We start from the raw sequence: 25,884 nt of genomic DNA, 5'->3' as shown, positions 1-25,884 counted from the left end.
AGGTACATTTTCATTATATTAACCTGCATTCTTCAGTTGATTTGGCGTGAAAACTCGGATTCTAGAGTCGAGAATTTCCCACAAATATCCTTGTGCTCGGGTGTTTAAGGTGATATCTCGTTCCCTTTCATTACCAGCTCTCCGAACTGTAGGGGACAGATTTGAGGCATATTTTTGGAGTGCATGAGATAGAACAAATCTGCCAGGCGTTTTAGTAGATTATCGTTCTCATTCTTACTTCCGCCATTACCATAATATTGGAGTAACTTATTTATGAAAGGAGCGGCAGAGTTAGTAGGATCATATATCTCCCATCTGGATGCCGGAAATATGTGCTTGTTCTTTTTATACCAATGTCGTTCAAACAACTTTTCCAGCATGTGACTCATCCTTTTCTATGATAGCATCAGCTGTTGTCCGAATGTCTTCGTGAATATCAAAATGAAAAAGCGGTCCACTTTTTCCCTTACCTTATTTGTAATTAGCTCATAGAAGCTATGTTGATGTCGAATGATGAGGTCCTCCTTCACATAGAGTAAATTCTCTACAGAAGTTGTTCGAATCTCTCTAAATTCAGGTGCGAGTTGCTGCTGAACAAAACTGAGAAATTCAACTATTGTGTCTCCTTTGCGAACTTGAATAACTCTTCTATTACCTACCCCATCCCAGTAACTATGGAGGTAAGCCACCAACAAACCGTTTCTTTGTCTTTGGACCCTTGATTAAGTCCATGCTTTCTCTTGGAATAGAACGTTTAATCTCAACCGTTCTTCCATCCAATGTATGCGTGTCTTTTATAACGGCATCTATAACTGAAGGATCAGAATAAGTCACAAACCCAAAACCACGAGGGTGCTCCATCAACATATATTCTGAGATGTATCTGTCATATATTATGTTATCGTATTTGAGTAAATATACGGTGCTGCTCGATACATGATATGTGACTTCGTAAAAATATAAAATAATTTGTTGAAGTTGGATTGTGGGCACATTTTTAAAGGGTTTTATTTGAAAGTCCGAACGCGTTGTATTGAATTTTAGTCCCACACCCAGTAAAAATTGGCGGTCTGCGTTGAAAGCTGAAGATATGCCAATGGTTTGATAGTATGCCAAATGCTTTACTTTGAAGAAGTGGCTTCAATGCATGTCATAAAAATGAAAACTTTGGATTACCTGCTTGCTTAGCCCGAGCCATATTTTTAAATTCAGGCTCCTATATTTACTGCTGTCTCGACAAAGAGGAGCCTATTTCAAGAGGAAAAGTTGGTTTCAAAGCATCTTCAAATCAAGTTCAATCAAGTTCTATCAGTTTGTGTTCAAGTTGGCCTTTGTAGGAAGATTTTATCATTGTCACAGAGTCAAATCTCCTTAATAATTGGCTGCATATACATTTGAAGCAGGGGCAAGTATTCTCTAATCTCCTGGAGGTTTTCCTGAAACTGTGAAGGAGTACTTGAAGGATCCAAGCAAGTTTGCAGTTGCTGTTGCCCCAATTGTGGCATTGTATTAAAACTCATTATAGTGTATTTCGACTGCTGCATAAAGATTTTGTTTTTTAAGGTGTAAATCAAACATTGAAGGAAAAATGGCAAGAACCAGTGAAGTATTACAGTTCCTTAAAACTCTGATATTATCTACTGTTGATGACACATTACAAATCAGCAAAAGATCTCTCTCAGAAATTCAGACATGTCTACAAAATGCACAGGAAAAGATTGATTTTTTGCAGCTTGAATCACAGCTACAACAAGAAGAGCTACATCAAAATAGACACCATTCTGAACCTGTTTTTGTTCAGAACATTGAGACAACCACCCATCAGCAGCATGTCAATAATGTTACAGTTCATTCAGATAAAGCAGCAAGGTTACATACAGATGCAGAAGTTCAGTCTGCACTTCCCAAGCCCATCATCAGACCTTGGGAACAGCTTGTCCACAACAAGCACAGAACTGGTCTTGGATATGACAAGGACTTGTCCTTTAATATTCCAGACTTTGCCAAGCCCATTCAGTTTCAAAGTGCTGGATTCATTCATGACAGTTCACCTGCTGTTTCAGATTCTGCCCCTCTTCCACAACAACAACAACAACAGATCGTGAAATGCCAACACTGTGACCGAGTTGGCCATCTGAAAGATCACTGTTTTGATCTTCATCCATGTAAGCACTGTCATAAAACCAGTCATTCTTCAAACAGATGCTTCAGAAACAAACGTCCTGCAAGAACAAAGATTCATCTTGGATGGATCGCTTCTTGGCAATGGGCATCAACAGCCAAGAAGATATTCCAAACACATGTTAGAACTTGTTCTAGAGTATTGAATAGTCTTGCAGTCGAGTTTCCTCCATCATCTCACCTTGTATCTGACAGGGGGGGAAATGATGGTCATCTACAAGCTTCAAAGTCACATCAAGTGAGCCTGAGCCACAACCTGCCACACCAGTTTCAGAGTTGTAGCCAGAGACAAAGATGCCCCTGAACATGCCTTCAGTTGGCAATCTGGGACACTTCCTCTAGCAGAAGACTCCAGCTTCTTGCCAGTTTTGGAAGAGTTCCAGGAATTGTAGAGTTGTTGGTCATCCTTAAACCATCACAAATTAAGAACACTTCCTCTAGCAGAAGACTCCAGCTTCTTGCCAGCTTTGGAAGAGTTCCAGGAATTGCATTAAGCATTCCAGAGTTGTTGGTTATCCTTAAACCATCACAGGTTGAGACTTCCCTTTTCAGGTTGAAGTTTTACCTTTTATGTGGGGTGAGACCTCCCTTTTGTGGTTGAAGGTTTCCCTCTTTAAAACAATAGGATCACTTCCTCTAGCAGAAAACTTCAGTTTCTTGCCAGTTTTGGAAGAGTTCCAGGAACTGCACTAAGCATTCCAGTGTTGGTGGTCATCCTTAAACCACCGCCCTTTATACCAACATTTTAGAGAGCACATTCAGCCTAGTGCTGCCATGCATTTTTTGCACATTTTGTATTACAGCTCTCTTCTTGGACTCATACATAACCCTTCGGATTAAGGGGGGGAATGTTGGACACCTAATCCTACGTGGGTTAGTGTGGAAGTCGAATGGACAAAAGGAGTCCAAGAGACCTTGGGATCTAAAACCCAAGAGTCACATAATGTACTATAAATGTATATCTGATGTTAATAAAAAAGGTACTCACATGATTTATCTTTCACATTGTTTGCTGTCCATGTGTGTTTAACACACCATAAAGCATAACAAATAATTTTAAGAAAGAAAATAATGATTTTAACTTAATTAAAATCAACACAGAAGAGGCTCTATATATAGAGATCCTGGTTCTCCTTCCTTTGAATTCTTTTTCAACTAAAACCAAACACACCATAAATCATAACAAATGATTTAAGAAATCAAATAATGATTTTAACTGAATTAGAATCAACAAAGAAGAGGCTCTATATCTAAAGATCTTGGTTCTTCTTCCTTTGATTTATTTTTCAACTAAAACCAAACACACCATAAACCATAAAAACTAATTTAAGAAAGCAAGAGGAGATGAAAAGCTATTTCATTCCAAGTCCACAAAGAAGAGGCTCCAACTTGGAGGCCTAGGTTTTCCTTCTTTATCCAAACTTAAACACTAAAATTAGATCAAGTCCAAAATCTAAATGATTAGAGAAATTTACAATTAAAACTACAGAATGGAAATTTATGTAAAATGAAGCTTTATTCTATTCGATCATAAGTTGGATACATGTTCCAAGAGTCCTCCCCTTGGAATGGAGGAGGCACTCCTATTTATTCATAAAATTTAGATAACGAACAAAGATTTGAGATCCACAAATCTCTTCTAAATCTACAAATGTCTCATGTGGTTACCACCATGTGCTAACACTTAGCAAGTAAGATATCTACAAATCCTCTCACAAATATGTAATATCTTTGATAAGAAATGTTATCAAAATTTCTATGATTCTTTTCCATAAAATATGCTTGAAAGAATCTCGCAAAACTTCATCACGTCTTCAAGGAGTTGAAGAAGAAATTCGAATTTGTGGCTTGGTGGCCAAATATGACTTTGTTGAAGTCTTCAAATACACCTACAAACATCATGAAACTCATCCCACTTCCATATATAAGTGAAAACATGTTATTTTTCAAAACTCAATCATAAATTCACTCAAAAACACTGAAACATGTGCATTGGAAAATAATAAGTCTAATCTCGATGAATCATGAAAATAGTTTAATGTGAGGGTATGGGAAAGAGAAATATCGTTTAAAAGTGAAGTGAAAGGTTGGTAAAAAGGTGGTATTTGGGTGACTCAACATTCCCCCCAACTGAAGGTGTTGCATTTCCTCATGCAACCTTGCATTGGATTTCTTGAACTGTGTGATGGAGTCTTCTTTTCTTATATGTAGCAACATTTTTTGTTATGGTTGGTTCTTGTGTGACAACCATAAATATTGCAAGTGTTGGTTCTTGTGTGACAACAGTTTCCATTTTACTCTTCTTCTTACTACAACAAAGAATGATCTTGAAAATTCAACCATATGAATACATTCCAAATGATGATTCGGTAATGTGTGCATCAACCATTCAATATTTTTAGCCTCATTTGCTTGAAATTGTTGTGCAAAACATGCTCTTTAAATAGCCTATGTATAGAAAACCACAAAATTATGGACAACTTGTTGAAAATTTATGTTTTGATGGCTGCAAAAATTATTTGGAACATCCTCTACATGGTAGTTTTTCTTAGTAATGTATGCTTCATATGAAAACCATTGATGCATTATGGATGTCAATCAAGGTGTTTATAAGAACAACAACTTTCAATTGGGAAAAACATGTTGGTGAACATTATATGAGGTTATGAAATATGGGATTGACAAATAGTGTAATGAATATAAGGAATGATGAATATTCCCCCCCAACTGAAGGTCTTTTCCATCCTTGGAAAATGTAGAAAATAAGGAAGACCTAGAATGACATGAAATAGGGAAGGATACAAAAGGAAAAATAGGGAAATTTTCCAAATACATGTATTTTAGCATTCAAGGAATTATTGATTTAATACCAGAAAACAACATACCTTCACCTACTTGAGAAGGTTATGAGCTATGCATATGAGAGATCTTTTTATGATTGGAATCGTTTTGGCTACTATTGTTGGATCATCGATCTTGAAGTGAAACAATCTGATATGCTTGGTTGTATGAACATAGAATGATATCTGAAATTGGTACATTTGTACTATCTTATTGTTGGAACTAAGTTGTTGGTGCTGAACTCTGGAGCTAAATTTTGATTTATTGTAACACTACTACAAGATGTTGTAAGTGTCATGGAACCATATAGTCTTCATTCATATATGCATCATGGCATAATTATTTTCTATGTGAATAAATTTTGTTGATGTTGAACATAGAAAGAAATTGTTGGATTACCGACCATTAATGAATGTTGTTGACCAACACGAGACTACTCACCATTAATGTCAGCGAGAGTCGAGATTCCCAAGTACATCTTACTAGTTACGAATAAATGAGTTGAAGTCGAGTCACCTAGAAGATACGATAAACATGGGAGATTGATGTATTCCCAATGTTCATTGGCAAGATAACTTGTCATTAAGGCATGCAAGCTTCAAGGTACTAAAAATAACTCTAGTTTGAAACCCAAATAATGTGTTGAAGTCGATGGGTCAAGACTTGATAGAAGGAGGACCTTAATGAATCCCCCATCATCTAACGCATGAGTATAAAGTAATGATTTAGATAACCATAGATGAAAATTTTGCATTTATGAAGCATCTTTTATTTTACAAAAGGAAAAGGACAATTAGGTAACTCAGCATTGTAAGTGAGCTGAATGAATTTATTCATGGGTTAGGAATGAAATTTAATTGATGGAGGAAACTGTGAAACTTGCAAAGGAAAAATGATTTGAAGTTATGCTCTACGAAGATGGAAATTGATGAATGGACTATAAGCTTATGAAGAGGAAAATGAATGAGTAGCATTAGTATTATGGAAGTGATTTGGAATGGTGTTGACTTCTTCGTGTTCCTTTTTGAAAAATTTATTGGTCTTTAAAAATCACTTGTGCATAAATTGGTATTCTTTGATCTTCCTAGAACCTGCAAAAACTTAGCACTAATCTGCAATAAAACGTAAGATTCTTGAAGGAGAGAGGTGATCAGTCCCTCTTCATACGATATATATGCAACAAATTCATAATTAGTGCTAATAAAACAAATTCAAGGAAGATAAATAAAAATAAAATGCACTTTTTACCTACCAGGGAGTGGTGCACCTTGGACTACCCGTCAGTGTTTCATTGATAATTTCTTTGTTTGATATCGAATTTCAGTGATTCAAAAACTAGGTTAAAGAAAATTCATATCAGAAACATGTTTTTAATGATTTAATGCTTTTTCCAAGTCCAATTACTGTAAAATCCATAAAAATTGACCATTTTTTATTGTCTCAAATGTTATTGAAACATATCTCATTGCATAGAGCTTGCCAAGATCTTTTCAACGATGTTTGAATCGCCTCAAACAGACATCATATGAGAAAGTTATTGATGTTTGAAGTTTTAGCAAAACGGTGAAAATGGAGGCATGGGTGCCACATGGCAGCGCCAAGGAGTGCCATGTGGTAGCTCTGGAAGGTGCCACGTGGTAGCACAAACGCTAATGTGGATGCTGGCTTGGTGGGTTGATGTAATAGAGTGACTTCGCAGACAACTAGGCGATGATTGTGTAAAGACCAATGTTGTGTTGCCACATGGGTCAATCCTTGGTCGCCATGTAGTAGCAAAGTGTCGCATAGATAAGGTGTCAGAAATTTGAATAGTTAATTAAACACCAAGGACCATTGTTGTGCTACCACATATGCCAATATGTAGTCACTATGTTTCAGCAAATTGTCACATAGATAAAATGTAAAAAAATTGAATAATTAGTTAGACACCTCTAACAAGATTTAAACTCATGAACTCATCCAAACAAATCCATCCATTTACCACTACACCCCACACACAATCTATGAATATATGTGGAAAAAAAACTTTATTTAAAATTTAAATTATTATTGATTCGACAAAATGACAAGTGCCAACAAACCAAATTCCGAAATTTCTGTCTGAAAATTTAACTTTGCAACGTCTCCATCACACACGTCAAGTTAATTTTGTTGCCACCGGGATTTTCATTTCAATTAGAACTTCTTTTTTTGCATGAAAAAACGAATCTGTGCAACTAATTTGACCGCCATTCTAAAAATCAATGGTATCACCGCACCAATGTTGAAAGCTCAACGACATATGCATAAGAAGTATTTTTTATTCGCGTGTTTTGTTTTGGTTTTTACAGGTTGATTCCAAGCCGAAGGCCAAACAACTGGATTGGAAAGCTGGTTAATGCATAAAACTTGGTGCTGAATAATACTATTCTCTACCCTTTTTATATACATCATATTATATGCATCGTGGGTTTTTCGTATGTTTTATGCATGTGGTTTTTAACTCACAACGTGGGTCATGGTTTTATTTATTTGCTAAGCAAATGTTTTTTCGTATTTTATAATGTGCTTGGGTTTTATGTTTTTCTTTAACATGGGTTTGTTTTATTTTTAATTTATTTTTTAATGTTTTGTGTTTATGTGTTTTGTTTTTATGTGATTTTTTTATTATTTTGTTTTATTGTGTGATTTTTTTATTGTTTTGTTATTTTATTTGTTTTTGTTTAGTTTTAAATATTTTTTTTTATTGTTTTTGGTTGTATTTGTGTCTGTATCTTTTAATTTTTATGGTTTACTTTTTAATGTTATATTTATTTCTTGTTTTTAAATAAAATATTTAGTTGAGAAAATTGTAATTAGGTTTTTACTTATTTTTAATGAAGAAATAAATTGTTTGAGATAAAACTAATTGATGTTTGGAAATCAAATTTTAACTAATTTTTTTATAATCAATAACAAATTTAGATCTCTTAACCATTTTTTCAGATGTATGATTTTTATTACAAAAATTCAACGCTAACTTAACTAATTTTCCTTTTTGATCTTCAAGTGGCAACAAGGTGCAAAAAGAGAGCATACTTATGAGTTCTTTATGTAATTGAAATCTGAACTTTGAAAAGCAATATAAGAAGAATTTGATTTCAAACCTCAAATTTTAGCTCTCTAAACTCCACTTGTTTCCCTTCTTCAGAAATATCCCTTTGATTGTAGATCTTCCTGCCAATGGTTAGCGAATGAGGTGGCTCTTATAGCACCACCAAAATTTCCAAGAAATAAATGAAATCAAATTTGAAAATAAAAAACTTAAAAAACTCTCCATGCTTGGTTTTATTTTCCTATTCTATCTTACTCTATTTTGAGAAATAATTTTTTTTCAAGTGTAGGAGTATTTCCAATAAAGCCATTTACAGATCAAAATATCTAGTACGTTCACATCCAAATGTGAAAAATATCCATGAATGTTGAAAAGGATATGAGAGATCAATTGCACATATGGATTAAATGTTAAGATTTGTTGAAGAATGGAATAATGTTGTGGCCTAGTCACCTTTTGAAACCAATATTCAATGTAGTCCCCATTCTCTTGGCTCTCCTCCAAATGCTTGAATATCATTCTAGATCTCTTGTCCATAAATCGATTAGTTCGAAACTCTTATAGTGAAAATATTGATTCAAATTTATGCATCTTATTTATCATGCTTTATATATGCAACTAAAAAATGGATTCAAAGCTAACTCCTATGTACACTTCCCCATGTTACTAACATACTATCACCAAGTCATCCTTTAAACATGAGTTGTCTTTTCCATGTATCAAACCAAAGAAAAATAGTGGTACTGAATTAAATTCCTAATGCCTAATCCCTTAGCACCATCCCTGATAACGACGCCAAAAATGTTGGGCAATTCAATTTCTTAAATTGTTTTCATTAAATTATCAACCAGGGATACGCGTAAGCTTGTGATCATGCTAGAAAAATATATGTAGGAGTAGGAAATTGTCTCTAATATAAGAAAACATGGCCGTAATGAAATAAAATGCTTCATTGATCCATTTGGAGTGAGCTTAATTCTCCTAAGATCAAAGGGACAAACTATTCCGTAAATCCATGAAAACTTGATCTACATGCATAAATAAATAAATAATGATTTTAACTGAATTAGAATCAACACAGAACAGGCTCTATATCTAGAGATCATGGTTTTCCTTCCTTTGATTTCTTTTTCGACTAAAACCAAACATACCATAAAGCATAACAACTGATTTAAGAAAAAAATTAATGATTTTAACTGAATCAAAATCAACAAAGAAGAGGCTCTATATCTAGATATCCTGGTTGTCCTTCCATTGATTTCTTTTTCAACTAAAAATGAAACACACCATAAAGCATAACAACTTATTTAAGAAAAAAATAATGATTTTAACTCAATTAGAATCAACACAGAAGAGGCTCTATCTCTAGATACCCTGTTGTCCTTCCCTTGATTTCTCTTTCAATTAAAACCAAACACACCATAAAGCATAACAATTGATTTAAGAAAACACACCATAAATCATAACAATTGATTTAAGAAAGAAATTGATTTAAGAAAGCAAGGGGATATGAAAAGAGAATTTAGTCCAAGTCCACAAAGAAGAGGCTCCAACTAGGAGGCCTGAGTTATCCCTCTTTATCCAAACTTATCATTGAAATGAGATCAAGTCCAAAACCTAAATGACTAGAGAAATTTACATCTAAAACTATAGAATGGAACTTTATCTAAAATGAAGCTTTATTATATTCCATCATAAGTTGGATACATGCTCCAAGAGTCCTCCCCTTGGAATGGATGAGGCACTCCTATTTATACATAAAATTGAGATAACTAACAAGGATTTTAGATCCACAAATCTCTCCTAAATACACAAATGTCTCATGTGGTTACAACCATGTGCTAACACTTAGCAAGTAACATCTCTACAAATCCTCTCACAAATATCTAATATCTTTGATAAGAAATCTTATCAAAAGTTCCATGATTCTTCTCCATAAAGTATGCTTGAAAGAATCTCCCAAATCTTCATCAAATCTTCAAGGGGTTGAAGAATAAATTCGAATTTGAGGCTTGGTGGTCAAATATGACTTTGTTGGAGTCTTCAAATACACCTACAAACATCATGAAACTCATCCCACTTCCATATATAAGTGAAAACATGTTATTTTTCAAAATTTAATCATAAATTCACTCAAAAACACTAAAACATATGCATTGGAAAATAATAAGTCTAATCCTGATGTAATCATGAAAATAGTTTAATGTAAGGGTATGGGAAAGAGAAATATGGTTTAAAAGTGAAGTGAAATTGAAGTGAAAGATTGATAAAAATATGGTATTTGGGTGACCCAACAAGTTGGATAATTATTCCCACATTACTTGGGAATACAATACGATTTTACATACATAAATGATCTAGGTGGATGTTGGTGGATACCCACCTATTTCGCTAGCTCACAATAAAATTTTCTATCTTGGTAGTTTTCTAATTTTGGCAGTTTTTAGATCTTGAACATTTGGATCCATTTAAAGGCCCTAAAGGATGTTTTTTATGGAAATGAGTTGATGAGAATGAACTTTGTTGATAGTAAAATGTTGTTCAATTCAGATAGACCTTTCCGATGGGCTATCATATGCACCAAATGGCAACCATATGCTAAAAGTGCTAAAAGTATGGCCTCTGTAAGTTGACGTCCAACTTACCCCATTAGGGCCCATAATATTTTGGTTCTTCATCTCCTAGGGTTAGGGTTTTTTATGTTTAGGAATTCTCATTGTTTCTTCATGGTAAAAGGGCCTATGAGACTTATTGTAACATAGTTCAAGAAGGCACATTGTTGTCACATCTCTTCTTAGAGATAAGCTATCACCATTTGAGCTAGTTTGTTTCAATTATGCATGTATACAATTTTAGCATTTTTTTTATTTATTAATTGACTTATATTTTCACTATATCTTTGTGTTTTGGTTATAAATTTTTATTTCATTTTGTTCCTTTCATAAATTCATATTAGTGGTATCAAAACAGTCTTGTCTTTCTCTTCTTTTCTGTGAATGTCCCCAACGAGGTCGAGGTATAGGGAGTTGGGACTTGAAATGGTTGAGCCCTTGCAAGACCATCCTTGATGACCCCTATGGTCTGCTATGGAAGAAGAAAAAAATATGAGTGACGAGGAGATTCTATCAAAATATTTCTTGAAGAAGCCCTCGATCAACAAAGGAACAAAACGATGGATAACATTTCCTAGATTCTTTGGCAGATACCAATAGGTGAGGAATTTTCATCCAACGACCACTTTGGAGGCATTGCCCCTTTTAAGGTACAAGTTGATTTTGATATTCCTATATTTAAAGGTCAAAGAGATGTAGATGCTCTAAACAAATGGTTAATTTTGTTAGAAGGATATTTTTTTATCCATAATTTTTTCGATAGAGAAAATATTACTTTTGCACTCTGTATGGCCACCGCCCATGTTAGGGACTAGTGGGAAACTTATTATGAGTAAAGAGCCATGAGGGAATCCCACGCTTTTCAGTAGTTCCCACCTAGGACTTTTTTAGGGATGTTGTTAAGGAACAATATTACCTTATTGGAAGCTATGAATACCAATACATGAGATGCACCGCTCTACGACAAGAAAGGGACCAATGTGATATCTCTTATCTTGATGATTTCGTTGTAATTAAAATGCACATAAGCTTAATTTTTATTTAGTATGCTACATTAAAACACAGATACACATTCCATTATCAATAAATTTGTTAATAATAATTATGTGTAAAGTTGTTGTTTGTAAACTTGTTATTATGTTTTTATTTTATAAATAAAGACAAAAATGGCAAATAATGATTGATTATAGATGGATGAAAGAGGAAAAAAGGCTCAATTTAATTATAAGGAATTATTATCCATTAACAATTCCTAAGAATCTAATTTGGGTGATTAGATTTATTTATGAAATTAGGATATTGGCCAATTAAATTTTTCCTAGAAGACAAGGACTTGTCTTTAGAAGTCAAAAACCATAGCTCATTAACAAGAAATTAACTATCTACCACCTATTTATGAGGTGGAGGCAGTGAATAACCACCCAAAGAGTGGTAGTTATATAATATCTCTGTAATTTTACTTCCTTTTGTCTCACAGTTCCTGAGAGATCAGAATTGTAGAGACTAAAGAAAAGGAGTAAGAAAAATACAGAAGAAGGATTGCAGGCCTTATTTTTCCTGGGGGGACTAGTGGAGGTCATGTCAAGGTTGGGAGGAGCCAGATACTTGACCCTTAATTCCACAGGAAAAATTGTTCAAGTCAATGCTTCTAACTCTTGTATCTTTTAATTAGCATTAAAAATGAAATTGTTTATTCTTTTGTCTACTTTATTTCGTTCTTAACTAGAATGCATAATAGAAAGTAGAATTAATTTGCTAGTATTTCATATTGAGTATATATGTGCTTTACTTTTGAATAGAAAGGATGTTTAACTTTTTACTAAAGATCAACGCTGAAGATTTGTATGTTATACCTTCAAATGAAAATATCACTAAGAGAAGAGAAATCATATGAAAAAAGGAATCCAATTCCATTTAAACATTAGAATGAATTTTGATAGTGGAGTATACTAAAGTTATAAATCGTATGTTAGTCAAGTAGGTAGCAGAGAATAAAATGTAGTGAATATTGTATTACAATAAGGATTCTCTATTACAATGAGGATAACTGTAGAGAACTAGATAATAAATTTATCAAACAAAATGCACTAAACATATAGGTATTACATAAGTTAAAGACAATGGTGAACTTTTTATGAAAATCCAAATCATTCCATTCATAGAAATCTCTTTCTATTTGTAAGAAACTACCTGTAACTATAATCATGATAATGATAATAAAACTATTATAATTTTAAAATAGTAATTATTCTAAATAACAGAAGGAAGAGTCGGTCTATAAATAATGAATGCATACACCATAGTAAATAGTAACCAATAACCCTTGGTACTAGGTTTTATGGATAAATTCATGAATCAAAATGAGCACTTAGTGGACAGAGCTTTCTATATATATATATATATATATATATATGATATTTCTTGTCATGGGACTCATTGATAAGAAATAATAAAATTCCTTTGTTATATTATACCTATATTGAAAAATCTATCCAAAGGAAACCATGAGGTAAAGGAACATATATAATGAGCTAAATCAACAAATGTTATTTACTTTGAGAATGAAATATCCTACTCAAATAATATATAGTTTGAGAATACAAATAAACCCTATTATATAAAGAATATTCACTTAGTCTCGTTATCAAATCATTTATACATGTGTTAAAATAAAAATCACAAACAAAAAATAAATCAATAGGAAGTTCATTGTTATACTCTTTGTCTCTATGAATCAAACAAACTATTTTCCCAAGAAGGAACTAGAGGGATTGAAAAGTTTTTCCAATTGGAAGGTAGCACAAATTTGATTATTAAAAACTAAAAACTTAGGAAATTTTCAAATCAGCCAACAATGCCTTGAGAGAGAACATGCTAGCATATGGCACATTAGTGAATACCTAACATAGAAAAAATGATGCTTTTTCACTGTTGGGTAAAACTCGAAAATTGAAAAAAATTACCAACTACAAGATATTTCGAGAATGGAAATAGATAAAATACCTTGAATGACCATCATGATAACTCCTAGAACCCTCCTCTATATATGAAATAAAAGAGGAGCAGTCAGATAGAGGGAAATAAATAAACCATATAAATATAATTTGAATATTAAAAAAATAATAACTAGAAAATGTGAACAAAAGCCAATGGAGGCTGAGGTATCTAATTAGGGTACATAGCTAGTGAGAAAAAGAGTATCTACAATTATTTGAAGAGAATATAAGAGAAACTTTATATATATAAACTCATTATTAGAATCCCACAATGCATCGATGAAGTGTGACATAGAAATAATAAGAAAATTGCACACTTCCTAAAGAAGGAAACCGCAGGGTCTAAGATGGAGTGAAACCCTTGCCGCCAACCCTAGTAGGGTAATATAAAAGGGGATTTTCAAATAGAAAATACTCACAAATAAATCAAAGTATTCCATCTACAAAGGAATGATAAACAATCACCTAGTAATAACGTATCGGGGAAGTCGCTTCCCATTCCTTTCAAAGAACTGTATTGGACACAATATAAAACCTACCTTAAAATTTAAGGAAAATCCATTGTAAACATACAAAAACACATAGCAAAAAAAAAATGTTACACAAATGTGTACAACTTCAATTGTAACTTCAATGAGTGGAGAATACAAGTACTAGTAGAAATGATTTAAGAGCCCTTACCTCTAGCGAGATGATTGGCACATTGTAGGCGAAACCCTCATGTGCTCGACAAAGAACAAATTTAGTGGTCTTTGTATGGCATACGGAGGTACTATACCATAGGTGAGAAAATAAAATCCACTTGTTGGTATTGTGCCAATGAAAATGGTAGAGAGTTATTAAAAACAAGGTTGAAGACTCTAGTCATAGAGCGACGTAACCAAAGAGAGTAAATGAGAAATGAATGGATGAAATAAGAAACCAAGCAAGGTCAATAACTCAACAACAAAACCCAAATTATTTTAAAATCATTAATCTAGAAATAAACAATGTGAACCATTTGATTAAGTCAAACACACTATAGAAATTATTATGTAGATTTTAAATTGCTCACGAAATTTACTAAAACACAAGACTCAACTCTATTGCCTTGTGGAATTTAATTCACAATTGAGAGAAATTTATAAACATGTAAGAAGAATTATCACACATACACAAGGTTTTATCTAGGGGAAAGAAATTTCTCAAAACCCCTTCCTATATGTATTACATTAATAAAAGAATATACATGAAATACTATGCTTCTCAGGCCTAAGAACAACATGAAAGTGTATAAAATATCCTTTTTTTGACTAACTGACTCTTTTCAACACTTATCTAGTTTTCAAGCCCTCCAAGCTCTTATTTTCTTGCTTTAATCCTTGAGTAATTAGGCCCCCATTAATTAGGAAATTCCCTCAATTGGATTGCGCAAATCCTTTAGGCTCATCCTCTGACTACATGCACCACTTGTACACTTCGAAATAGTCTAAAACTGATAATACACTTCCTTGGAATATCCATCTCAACTGGGTAACTCAAATTCTCTACATGCATAAATTATTTTAGGTTGATTAATTAGTTAATTGGTTTATCACTGAGTTTGATTGAAGTCACATTGCACAACTTGACCTTCCACTAGTTCCTCCAACAATTAGAACTATTTTAACTGACCATAACTCAATTTAACTAAAAAAGATTTCTACAAATTAGAAATCAATCGTACTGAATTGAACGCAATATTCCCCAACTCAAATTAACTAAGTCAACTAAGTGAAAAGTTCCATGTCACCTCAGTTAACTACCTCCAAGATTTATGTTGATGTGGAAATTCGAATTTTCTCTAGTTTGACCAAGGAAATGCAAAAATGAGATTTTCTTGCTGCATTTTCAACACTTACTCTCAACAAGAAATGGATTATCTGTCATCCCGATATTGCCTCTACGGAACTAGAATTTTCCTCTTGAGAAATCTTTTGTCAAAATGTCTGCATCTTGTTCCTCTATTGGAATGTATTCCAACAACATAATCCGCTATGAACACAATCCTGTAGTTGGTGATACCATATATATATATATATATATATATATATATATATATATATATATATATATATATATATATATATATATATATATATATATATATATATATATATATATATATATATATATATATATATGTATGTATATGTTTGGATTGATCATGAAATGCAATATTTTTATAGAGCTAGATGCAACTCTATTTATTAGAGTAGATCATATTTGGATCCATCATCCAACCAAATAATCCCACAAGAATCTTTCTCTTCTAGATTGCCTCACATGTTTCTTGAATGGAAACCATGTATTCTTCTTCTGCCTAGTTGAGCATCACAGACATTTTCTTTCTGTTGTACCAAGAGACGGTTGTGGACCTAGCTCTAAAAATTCCTCCTAGTGTACTCTTCCTGTCTGATGGGCTCCCTACCCAATCTGAATTTGTGAAGCCACATACCTTCACTCACTCTGTCTGTTTATACCATATTCCAAACTAGGTAGTGCCTTTGAGGTACTGAAAAACATGCTTAGCTGCCTTCCAATATAATTTGGCTGGCCTAACCATAACTTGACTCAGCGGATTGAATGCATATCACATAGCTAGCCACATGTTCATAAGATACATTAGTGAATCCACAAGCTATCGATAAATGGTAGCTTCCACTTCTCACCTGAAGTGGCATCCTATTTCCTCTAACTGGTTGTTATAGGAGCCTCCATGGGTTGCTACTCTCCATGTGGAACTTCTTCAATATCTCATTTGCATACTTTCCTTGAGATACAAACAGTTCCCCATCTCCTTGCCATACTTCCAAACCAAGGAACTAGTGCATGAGTCCCATGTTCTTCATTTCAAATTCTCTTGTAAGTTCCATGTTGCAAATCTAATCAACTTCTCATCAATGATTAAAATAAAATCATCAACATATAATACAATAATCAATAATTTACCTTCTACCACAATATGATAATGGTTTTCATCTGCTTCACTTTTGGTGAAGCCCAACCCGATGAGATAGTCGTCGATCCTGGTGTACTAAGCACGGGGTGATTTCTTGAATCCATACAATTCTCACTTGAGTCTACACACATGTGACTCTCAATCAATGGTCTCAAAACATTTTTTTGCTTAATGTACACCTCCTCCTCAATAACTCCATTGAGGAATGTTTTCTTTACATCCATCTGGTGGATCTTCCACCCCATTTGCACAACCAATTCTTTAATTGATCAAATAGATGAGTACCTTATTACTCGAGCAAATTTTTCCTCATAGTCAATTCCCTCAACTTGAGATAATCCCTTGGCCACAAATCTAGCCTTGTACTTCTCTATGCTTCCATATGCTTCATGCTTTACCTTGAAGATCCATATTGAACCCACCACTGATTTATCTTCTAGTCTTAGGACCACTTCCCAAACACTGCTTTTTACAATGGAGTCATATTCCTCTACCATTGCATCAACCCATACAAGTTTCTCTACTACTTTTGTCATAGTCTTGGGTTGAAATTTCATGTAATAAAGTTAATAAAGGAAAAATATTACCAAGGTCATGGGCAAGCTTAATGTTGGGAAAAATATCCTAGTGGGCATCACTTGTTGTGTATTATGGCTAAGGGGAATTTGACAAAGGCAAAGGCAAAGGCTTTGAAAAGAAAAAATACATTTTTGGCATTTTATTTACAAAGGTAAAGGAAAATAGGAGAAAAGGAAGGTGAAAGGTCACAAGTTGCATGTGAGGAGGAAAATGAAGGAACATAATGGAAAATGAAGAAATTAGAGGAATCAATAATAAAAATACATCAAAGCATTAGTTGGTATCATTTTTTCAATTCAGTTTTGGTATTAATCTTAAGGAAGAGAAGAGCACCAAGAGGAGAAGGAAAAACAAGTAAGCAAAGGAAGTACAAGGAAATCAAAGGAAGAACAAGGAATGCAAAGGAAAGAAAGGATCAAGAAAGGAAAGGTTGGATCAAGCAGATTCAACAGGAATACTTGCAGGTAACATATTGCATGTATGATTTCCTAGCTGGTTTTGACATGCATGGCATATGCATGTATGTATTTGATTCCTTTTTATCATTGGCATGGGATTCGCTGAGTTTTGACAATGGTTTTAGCCTTTCCTTTCCATTTCTAGATAGCCATGGTTTGATGGGATTCTTTCTCGGTTGAGCTTTCGATTGTCAAAAGGTTTTGGATCCGGGTGAGGTGGTCTCGAGACAATCCCAAGGGTTGGGGGTGGAGATTTTTTTCTCTCGGAAGCCCTCAATAGGTGGGTGGATATAGGAAAATTCCTCAAGGGATGGTGAACGAATTATGAGGCATCCAAGCTAGGTTTGGTTTTGTGATCTCGGGACCGGTTTAGGTGAGATCATGGTATGGTGAGGGTGGAGTTGGCTTAACCTTTGGATTCCCTTTTTTTTTATGGAATGGTTTTTCCCATGAGATCCCACATTAATGCTTTGAATATGGCACGAGGGTGCTTGGCTTAAAGAAGGATTTGGTTCAGAAAAATATATGGTCAGGTGGTACGTGGAAGTCCCTGAATTGGTTGGCTTTTGCATTGATTAATAAGAGCTAAGCTATCTTATCTTTGATGAGTAATTATATTTGTTATTATGTAGCTTTAATGGTTGTTCTATCATTTTTACCTATCTAATTATATGTTGGTTATAAGCATGGTTATATGACAAATTTATGTATGGCTCTTATCAAATTTTCATTAATGAATGTTTGGTTAATGAATGCTTGACCTAACTGGTGTTATGACAACTATTGTGAGAAGGCATTTGCCCTTCTTGTTCAACCTCAGATAAATTCTAGATCCCTATGTTCAAATATGCATTCGTGATTTGTAGGTTTCATGTTTACCATATGTTTGATGGAATTCCAGTCCTGGTTGGGAAGGGTTAGGTCAAGTCCTGGTTCAAGTTTTGGTTTCAAATCTTTGTTTCTATGTCATTCATCAATTCTCGAAGTTTCACTGATTTCTAGGTAGAGGCTTGAGTCCTAGTGCTGAAAAAGTGGCTCGTAATTCGGGGTTGCTGGCACAAAACTAAATGGAAAATTCCACAGTCATTGGGACGCAGGCGTATGGGTGTGACTGAAGGGTTATAGTTTCTTGGAGGCTTTAGCAAGGGAGCGTCTTAGGCTCTAGGTTAGTTAAAAAGAGATTTATCTCAGGGGTTGGACACCTGGAAGTGTTGGGCAGCTTCTAGAGGCCTTGTAGCACATGCGGGAAGTCAATAAAGTTTTAGGTTGTCAACTCCATTTCCTTAAGGTCATATGGGAGGTTGGGTCTTATCATAGTGACCCTTAGCTCATATTTACCCCAGGTAAACTGATGAAAGTGGGTAAATGTGGGAGGAGGTGGTTATAGGGTGGTATCAGAGCAAGTTGCGCTCTCTTTGATGATGTTTATATTTGTTAGATGGTTATCATCATAATGTTTATTTTTATAAAATAATATTTATTATAGATTATGTATTGATTAACTTATCTCAAAATTTTATATATGAAATTGCATGCAAAATGAATTTTTTATATGAAATTACATGATCAAATTAAATTTAAATTAATAGAAAATAATAAGTAATACTAATAGGCATAAATTATGTTGCTATAATTTATATTTTATAATTGTTTTTTGATGTTTAAAAAAATAAATATAAACATAATATAATTCGTATATAATACTTTATGGTCTATTATAAAATGTTATCAACCTCCTAATATAATAAATATATAATAGAATATGATACCAATGCAAAAAAAAAAATTACTAGTACCTAAAACTAAAATTAAAATTGTTACTATAAAAAACATATTGTTATAATTCTATCTAAATCAATTTTATGGATATTTTGAAATTGTGTCAACTATATACTAGAATAATAATTCGACACACATAATGTAGTATTTACTATATCATATTATAATGAGTTAGAATAGTAACTCAACACAAAGAGTCTTAGAGTTGCATCTAGTAGGAACTTTGCACTTGTGGGATTGAGAGATTGGCCAAGTATTGAGATTAGAGACACACAGAAGTTGCAATTGGTACGCACTTTGCACTTGTGAGATCGATCGATGATGACCAAGATTTTTAGGGTGAGTTCAAACACAAAATCTCTCTCGCGTATTTCTTCACCTTTCATTTTTGTATCATGAATCTCTACTGTATCCCATGGCCTCTGCATCTACATCTCCTTCTGCTTCATATGAAATCAGCAACAACTATTCTCCATTTGACATTTTCATTAGCCATCGGGTTCTCGATGTTAAGAAAGGCGTCAGAAGCCATCTCTACCACAAAATATCTCTCGGGTGGTTTAGTGGCTATATGGGACCCTTGGTGGGTTAGGATTAAAGCTTATAGATGTTTTTCGGGCATTTACCTTGAGGGATATATCCGCAAAATGGGTGGTCACACCCATATTTTGAACACTTATGCTCCATACAGGGATAGGGCCATTTTTTGGGACCGATTGTTTTCATCAGGTATTATGGAGTTGGCCTCCCTCATTATTGTGGGGGATTTAAACTATACCATTGGTTTGGATGAAGTATGGGGATGGTCCCAAAATATTTCTCCCTTGGTTGGGATGACTCATGATGCTATTCTAGCACAAAACTTTGTGGATATTTTCCCGGATGAAATGGATCGCACCTGGTTCAATGGTTGCGCTAGTTAGGTGTATGTTGCTAAGAGATTGGATTAGTTTTTAATGCACGAGAAGTTGGTTGCTCGTCTGGGAGATGTGCATGTGGAGACTATCAGTAACTTTCTATCAGACCACAAACCTATTACACTTGAATGGAGGGGGTCGAATGTTTTAATGGGCATGCCATTGAAATTTAACAGAACCTGGTTAGATGATCTAGAGTTTAATACTATAGTGAGGGATACATGGCATTGTGAAAGTGATAAAGGACCTTCCCCTATGATTCACATTCTGGACAAACTGGAGACCCTCCGCGGGGAGGTCAAAATCTGGCAGAAGAAGAAAAACAAGGCTATGCAAAAGGAGATAAAGGATATACAAAGTGAATTAGACCTTCTTCTCCCTTTGATGGACGCAAACAATCTTCCCGAAGCTACTCATTCACACATACTCGCCTTGTAATTAAAAAGGAAAAATCTCCTAGCTATTGAGGAAGCCACTTGGCGTTTGAAGAGTCGGGTTATTTGGATTAAAGAAGGGGACAAAAATACCAAATTCTTCCATTGTTTCGTAAACCATAGGTGCAATGAAAATACTATATGGGGGATAAATGATGCAGATGGGAAATATATCTAGTCTTAGGAGGAGATCTCCAAAGTCGCAACCTCACATTTCCAATTGGCATATGGCCATAACGAAAACATTGTTGTCGAAGATCTCATATGGGGGATTGAACATTTCCTGACTATGTATGACCAAGAATCAAATGATGAACTGTACAAAAGTGTCTCTGAGGAAGAATTACTTGAGGTCCTTAAATCATTTAATGGTGATAAAATCTAGGGCCCAGACGGGTGGACAGTGGAACTGTTCACACATTTTTTTGATTTGTTCAAAAATGATCTACTGGACATGGTGGAGGAGTCGAGAATCACTGGGGATGTTCACCATCTTATTAAATCCACTTATATTTCTCTTATCCCGAAGTGTTGTCCTACAAATAATTTCACAGACTATAGGACGATTTCAATGTGTAACCTTATTTACAAAGTCATCTCTAAAACCATTGTTGGGCATATGAGAGGTACTCTATCACGCCATATATCTCCAGAGTAGCATGGGTTTCTACAAGACAAAAAAATACATGACGTTGTTGCAAATGCACAAGAATGTATGCATTTGATTCATACAAAACATCTCAATGCTGCCATTATGCAAGTGGATCTGCAGAAGGCATTTGATTGCCTGGATTGGGGATACCTCAGACTGGTCCTTTTCAAAATTGGCATTCAACCTAGATGTGTTGAATGGATTATGGCGTGTGTGGTTAATGTTGATTATTATGTGATTATAAATAGATACCCTACAAATTTCTTCCGGGTTGGACGAGGACTTAGATAGGGTTTCTCTTTGTCTCTGCTTTTATTTATCTTGGCTATGGATGATTTGAGCTTGCACATTTCAAAAGCGGTGGAACGAGACCAATTCCAGGCTCTGAAGATGGGTAACAACATCCAAATATTACATGGTTCTTTGTTGATGATGTGCTCATCATGGGTATGTTAAATTGATTTGCATGGTTGTGCCTTTTTCATATTTTCAAGAAATTTGTTAATTCTATTGGTTTGCATATAAATGTACATAAATCTATTATTTTTCATGGAGTTTGTGATTTGGACATCATTGCATATATACGAAGAACTTGGGGTAACATATCAAACCCTGTAAATATAGGAACGCTGACTGGAAATGGCTTGTTGATAGATTTTTTAAGGAGATATTGGGGTGGGCATTTAGATGTCTATCCGTGGGGGGTCGAGTCATCCTCACCCAAGCTATCCTTAACCAATTGGGGGTTTACTAGGCACATCTTTATCATATCCCTGCCACCATCATTCACTGTCTTAATCACATTATGGCTAACTTTATATGGGGGGGGAGTCAAGAGCATAAGAAATATCATTTGTCTAAGATGTCCAATATCACATTGCCAAAAGTCATGGGTGGTTGGGGGATTTTAGACCTTCGTCGATTTGGATGGGCGTTATTGATCAAATCTCTATGGAGGGGTATTTTTGGGTCTGGAACATGGAGTCGTGTCATCAGACATAAATATCTAAAGGACCATGATTTCTTATTTTGGTTCCGAAAGGGTTCTATTGGAGCTAAACATAGATCATCTATATGGCTCACCTTTTACAAAGTTGCTAATATCTTTCTTCAACATCTGGCATGGAACATGGGATCGGGTCACAGAATTATAATTGGAATAGATCATATTCTGGGTGCTGGTAATGATGTTAAGATCTCTTAGAGGCTGATACAATATTCAAATGGAAGAGGCATATAGTTCTGGATTCAAGCCATTACACAATGGAGGGGTCCATGCCTAGTTTGGAAAAATGCACAAGAGTTGGGTCTATTTGTTCATTAGGACCTGGAATGGAACCGGATTGTCGCTGGTATGAAACAACTTGGGATATGCCATGTGGGCATACATGACAAGCTAATTTGGACAGGAAAGATGAAGGTTGGAAACATTCTCTTTGTTGATACATATCTTACTCTATGTTTCGAAGAAGCTCAACAGAGGGAGAAACATGTTCTATTTGCTATCTAGAAAACCAAAATCCCAAACAAAATCATCCTTTTTACATGGTTTGTTTTTCATAATAAAAATCTCACTTGGGAGAACTTACATAAGAGGTAGTGGCAGTGTCCCAGTAGCTGTTCTATTTGCAAAATGGAAGTGGAAAATAACAACCACATTTTCCTCAAGTGTCAACATATGGTTCAGGTATGGAAAAGGTTGTCTTCACATATCAATTTTCCATAATTCAACATGATTGCATCATGGATTGCTTGAAGTGGTGGAGCTCTTAGAAGTCTGTCTGGAGATCCATTCCACTTATTCTTTTTTGGGAAATATGGAAGTGGATAAATATATGCATCTTTTAGAATTATAAGGGAGATTTCTATAAGGTAATTGAAAGTACTTTATTTAATCTTACATTGCACACTTCTATTGAATAATGCTCAAAAAATCCGCGACATAAGAGGTTTGATCTTCAGATGGAATATCCAATGGGATTTTTTGATGGTGTTGCACAATGTAACACGTGTGGTCGTAGATTTTTGGATTGCCATATCAAATGAATTGACATACAGGACTCACTGGCATGGGGAAGTGGCAGTAATACCAGGGATGAAGCAATGGACTTATGGGTCCTCCTATGGTTTACCAACTTCCTTGATAACCCTCTCATACATATCTATGGGGATTCCAAAATCATTATTGATCAGATTAAGGGCAAGGAAAACATCAACAATCTATTGTTACTTGGGTGGCTTAGGAGAATTGAACTTCTATGGAAACAACGCAACAATTATACTATCATGCATGTTGGCAAGAACAGAACAAGGAAGCTGATGAACATGGGATCGGGTCACAGAATTATAATTGGAATAGATCATATTCTGGGTGCTGGTAATGATGTTAAGATCTCTGAGAGGCTCATACAATATTTAAATGGAAGAGGCATATAGTTCTGGATTCAAGCCATTACACAATGGAGGGGTCCATGCCTAGTTTGGAAAAATGCACAGGAGTTGGGTCTATTTGTTCATTAGGACCTGGAATGGAACCAGATTGTCGCTGGTATGAAACAACTTGGGATATGCCATGTGGGCATACATGACAAGCTAATTTGGACAGGAAAGATGAAGGCTGGAAACATTCTCTTTGTTGATACATATCTTACTCTATGTTTCGAAGAAGCTCAACAAAGGGAGAAACATGTTCTATTTGCTTTCTGGAAAACCAAAATCCCAAACAAAATCATCCTTTTTACATGGTTTGTTTTTCATAATAAAAATCTCACTTGGGAGAACTTACAGAAGAGGTAGTGGTAGTGTCCCAGTAGCTGTTCTATTTGCAAAATGGAAGTGGAAAATAACAATCACATTTTCCTCAAGTGTCAAAATACGGTTCAGGTATGGAAAAGGTTGTCTTCACATATCAATTTTCCATAATTCAACATGATTGCATTATGGATTTCTTGAAGTGGTGGAGCTCTTAGAAGTCTGTCTAGAGATCCATTCCACTTATTCTTTTTTGGGAAATATGGAAGTGGATAAATATATGCATCTTTTAGAATTATAAGGGAGATTTCTATAAGGTAATTGAAAGTACTTTATTTAATCTTACATTGCACACTTCTATTGAATAATGCTCAAAAAATCTGCGACATAAGAGGTTTGATCTTCAGATGGAATATCCAATGGGATTTTGTTGATGGTGTTGCACAATGGAACACATGTGGTTGTAGATTTTTGGATTGCCATCTCAAATGAATTGACATACATGACTCACTGGCACAGGGAAGTGGTACTAATACCAGGGATGAAGCAATGGCCTTATGGGTCCTCCTATGGTTTACCAAGTTCCTTGATACCCCTCTCATACATATCTATGGGGATTCCAAAATCAGTATTGATCAGATTAAGGGCAAGGCAAACATCAACAATCTATTGTTACTTGGCTGGCTTAGGAGAATTGAACTTCTATGGAAACAACACAACAATTATACTATCATGCATGTTGGCAAGAACAGAACAAGGAAGTTGATGAACAATGGATCGGGTCACAGAATTATAATTGGAATAGATCATATTCTGGGTGCTAGTAATGATGTTAAGATCTCTCAGAGGCTGATACAATATTTAAATGGAAGAGACATATAGTTCTGGATTCAAGCCATTACACAATGGAGGGGTCCATGCCTAGTTTGGAAAAATGCACAGGAGTTGGGTCTATTTGTTCATTAGGACCTGGAATGGAACCAGATTGTCGCTGGTATGAAACAACTTGGGATATGCCATGTGGGCATACATGACAAGCTAATTTGGACAGGAAAGATGAAGGCTGGAAACATTCTCTTTGTTGATAAATATCTTACTCTATGTTTCGAAGAAGCTCAACAGAGGGCGAAACATGTTCTATTGGCTTGCTAGAAAACCAAAATCCCAAACAAAATCTCCTTTTTACATGGTTTGTTTTTCATAATAAAAATCTCACTTGGGAGAACTTACAGAAGAGGTAGTGGCAGTGTCCCAGTAGCTGTTCTATTTGCAAAATGGAAGTGGAAAATAACAATCACATTTTCCTCAAGTGTCAACATACGGTTTAGGTATGGAAAAGGTTGTCTTCACATATCAATTTTCCATAATTCAACATGATTGCATTATGGATTGCTTGAAGTGGTGGAGCTCTTAGAAGTCTGTCTGGAGATCCATTCCACTTATTCTTTTTTGGGAAATATGGAAGTGGATAAATATATGCATCTTTTAGAATTATAAGGGAGATTTCTATAAGGTAATTGAAAGTACTTTATTTAATCTTATATTGCACACTTCTATTGAATAATGCTCAAAAAATCCGCGACATAAGAGGTTTGATCTTCAGATGGAATATCCAATGGGATTTTGTTGAT

This window comes from Pinus tabuliformis, chromosome 1_1 (assembly GCF_031772625.1).
Source record: "Pinus tabuliformis cultivar Carrire ecotype Pingquan chromosome 1_1, CPIR1, whole genome shotgun sequence".
Taxonomy (NCBI): Eukaryota; Viridiplantae; Streptophyta; class Pinopsida; order Pinales; family Pinaceae; genus Pinus; species Pinus tabuliformis.
Note: the sequence above shows the minus strand (reverse complement) of the source record.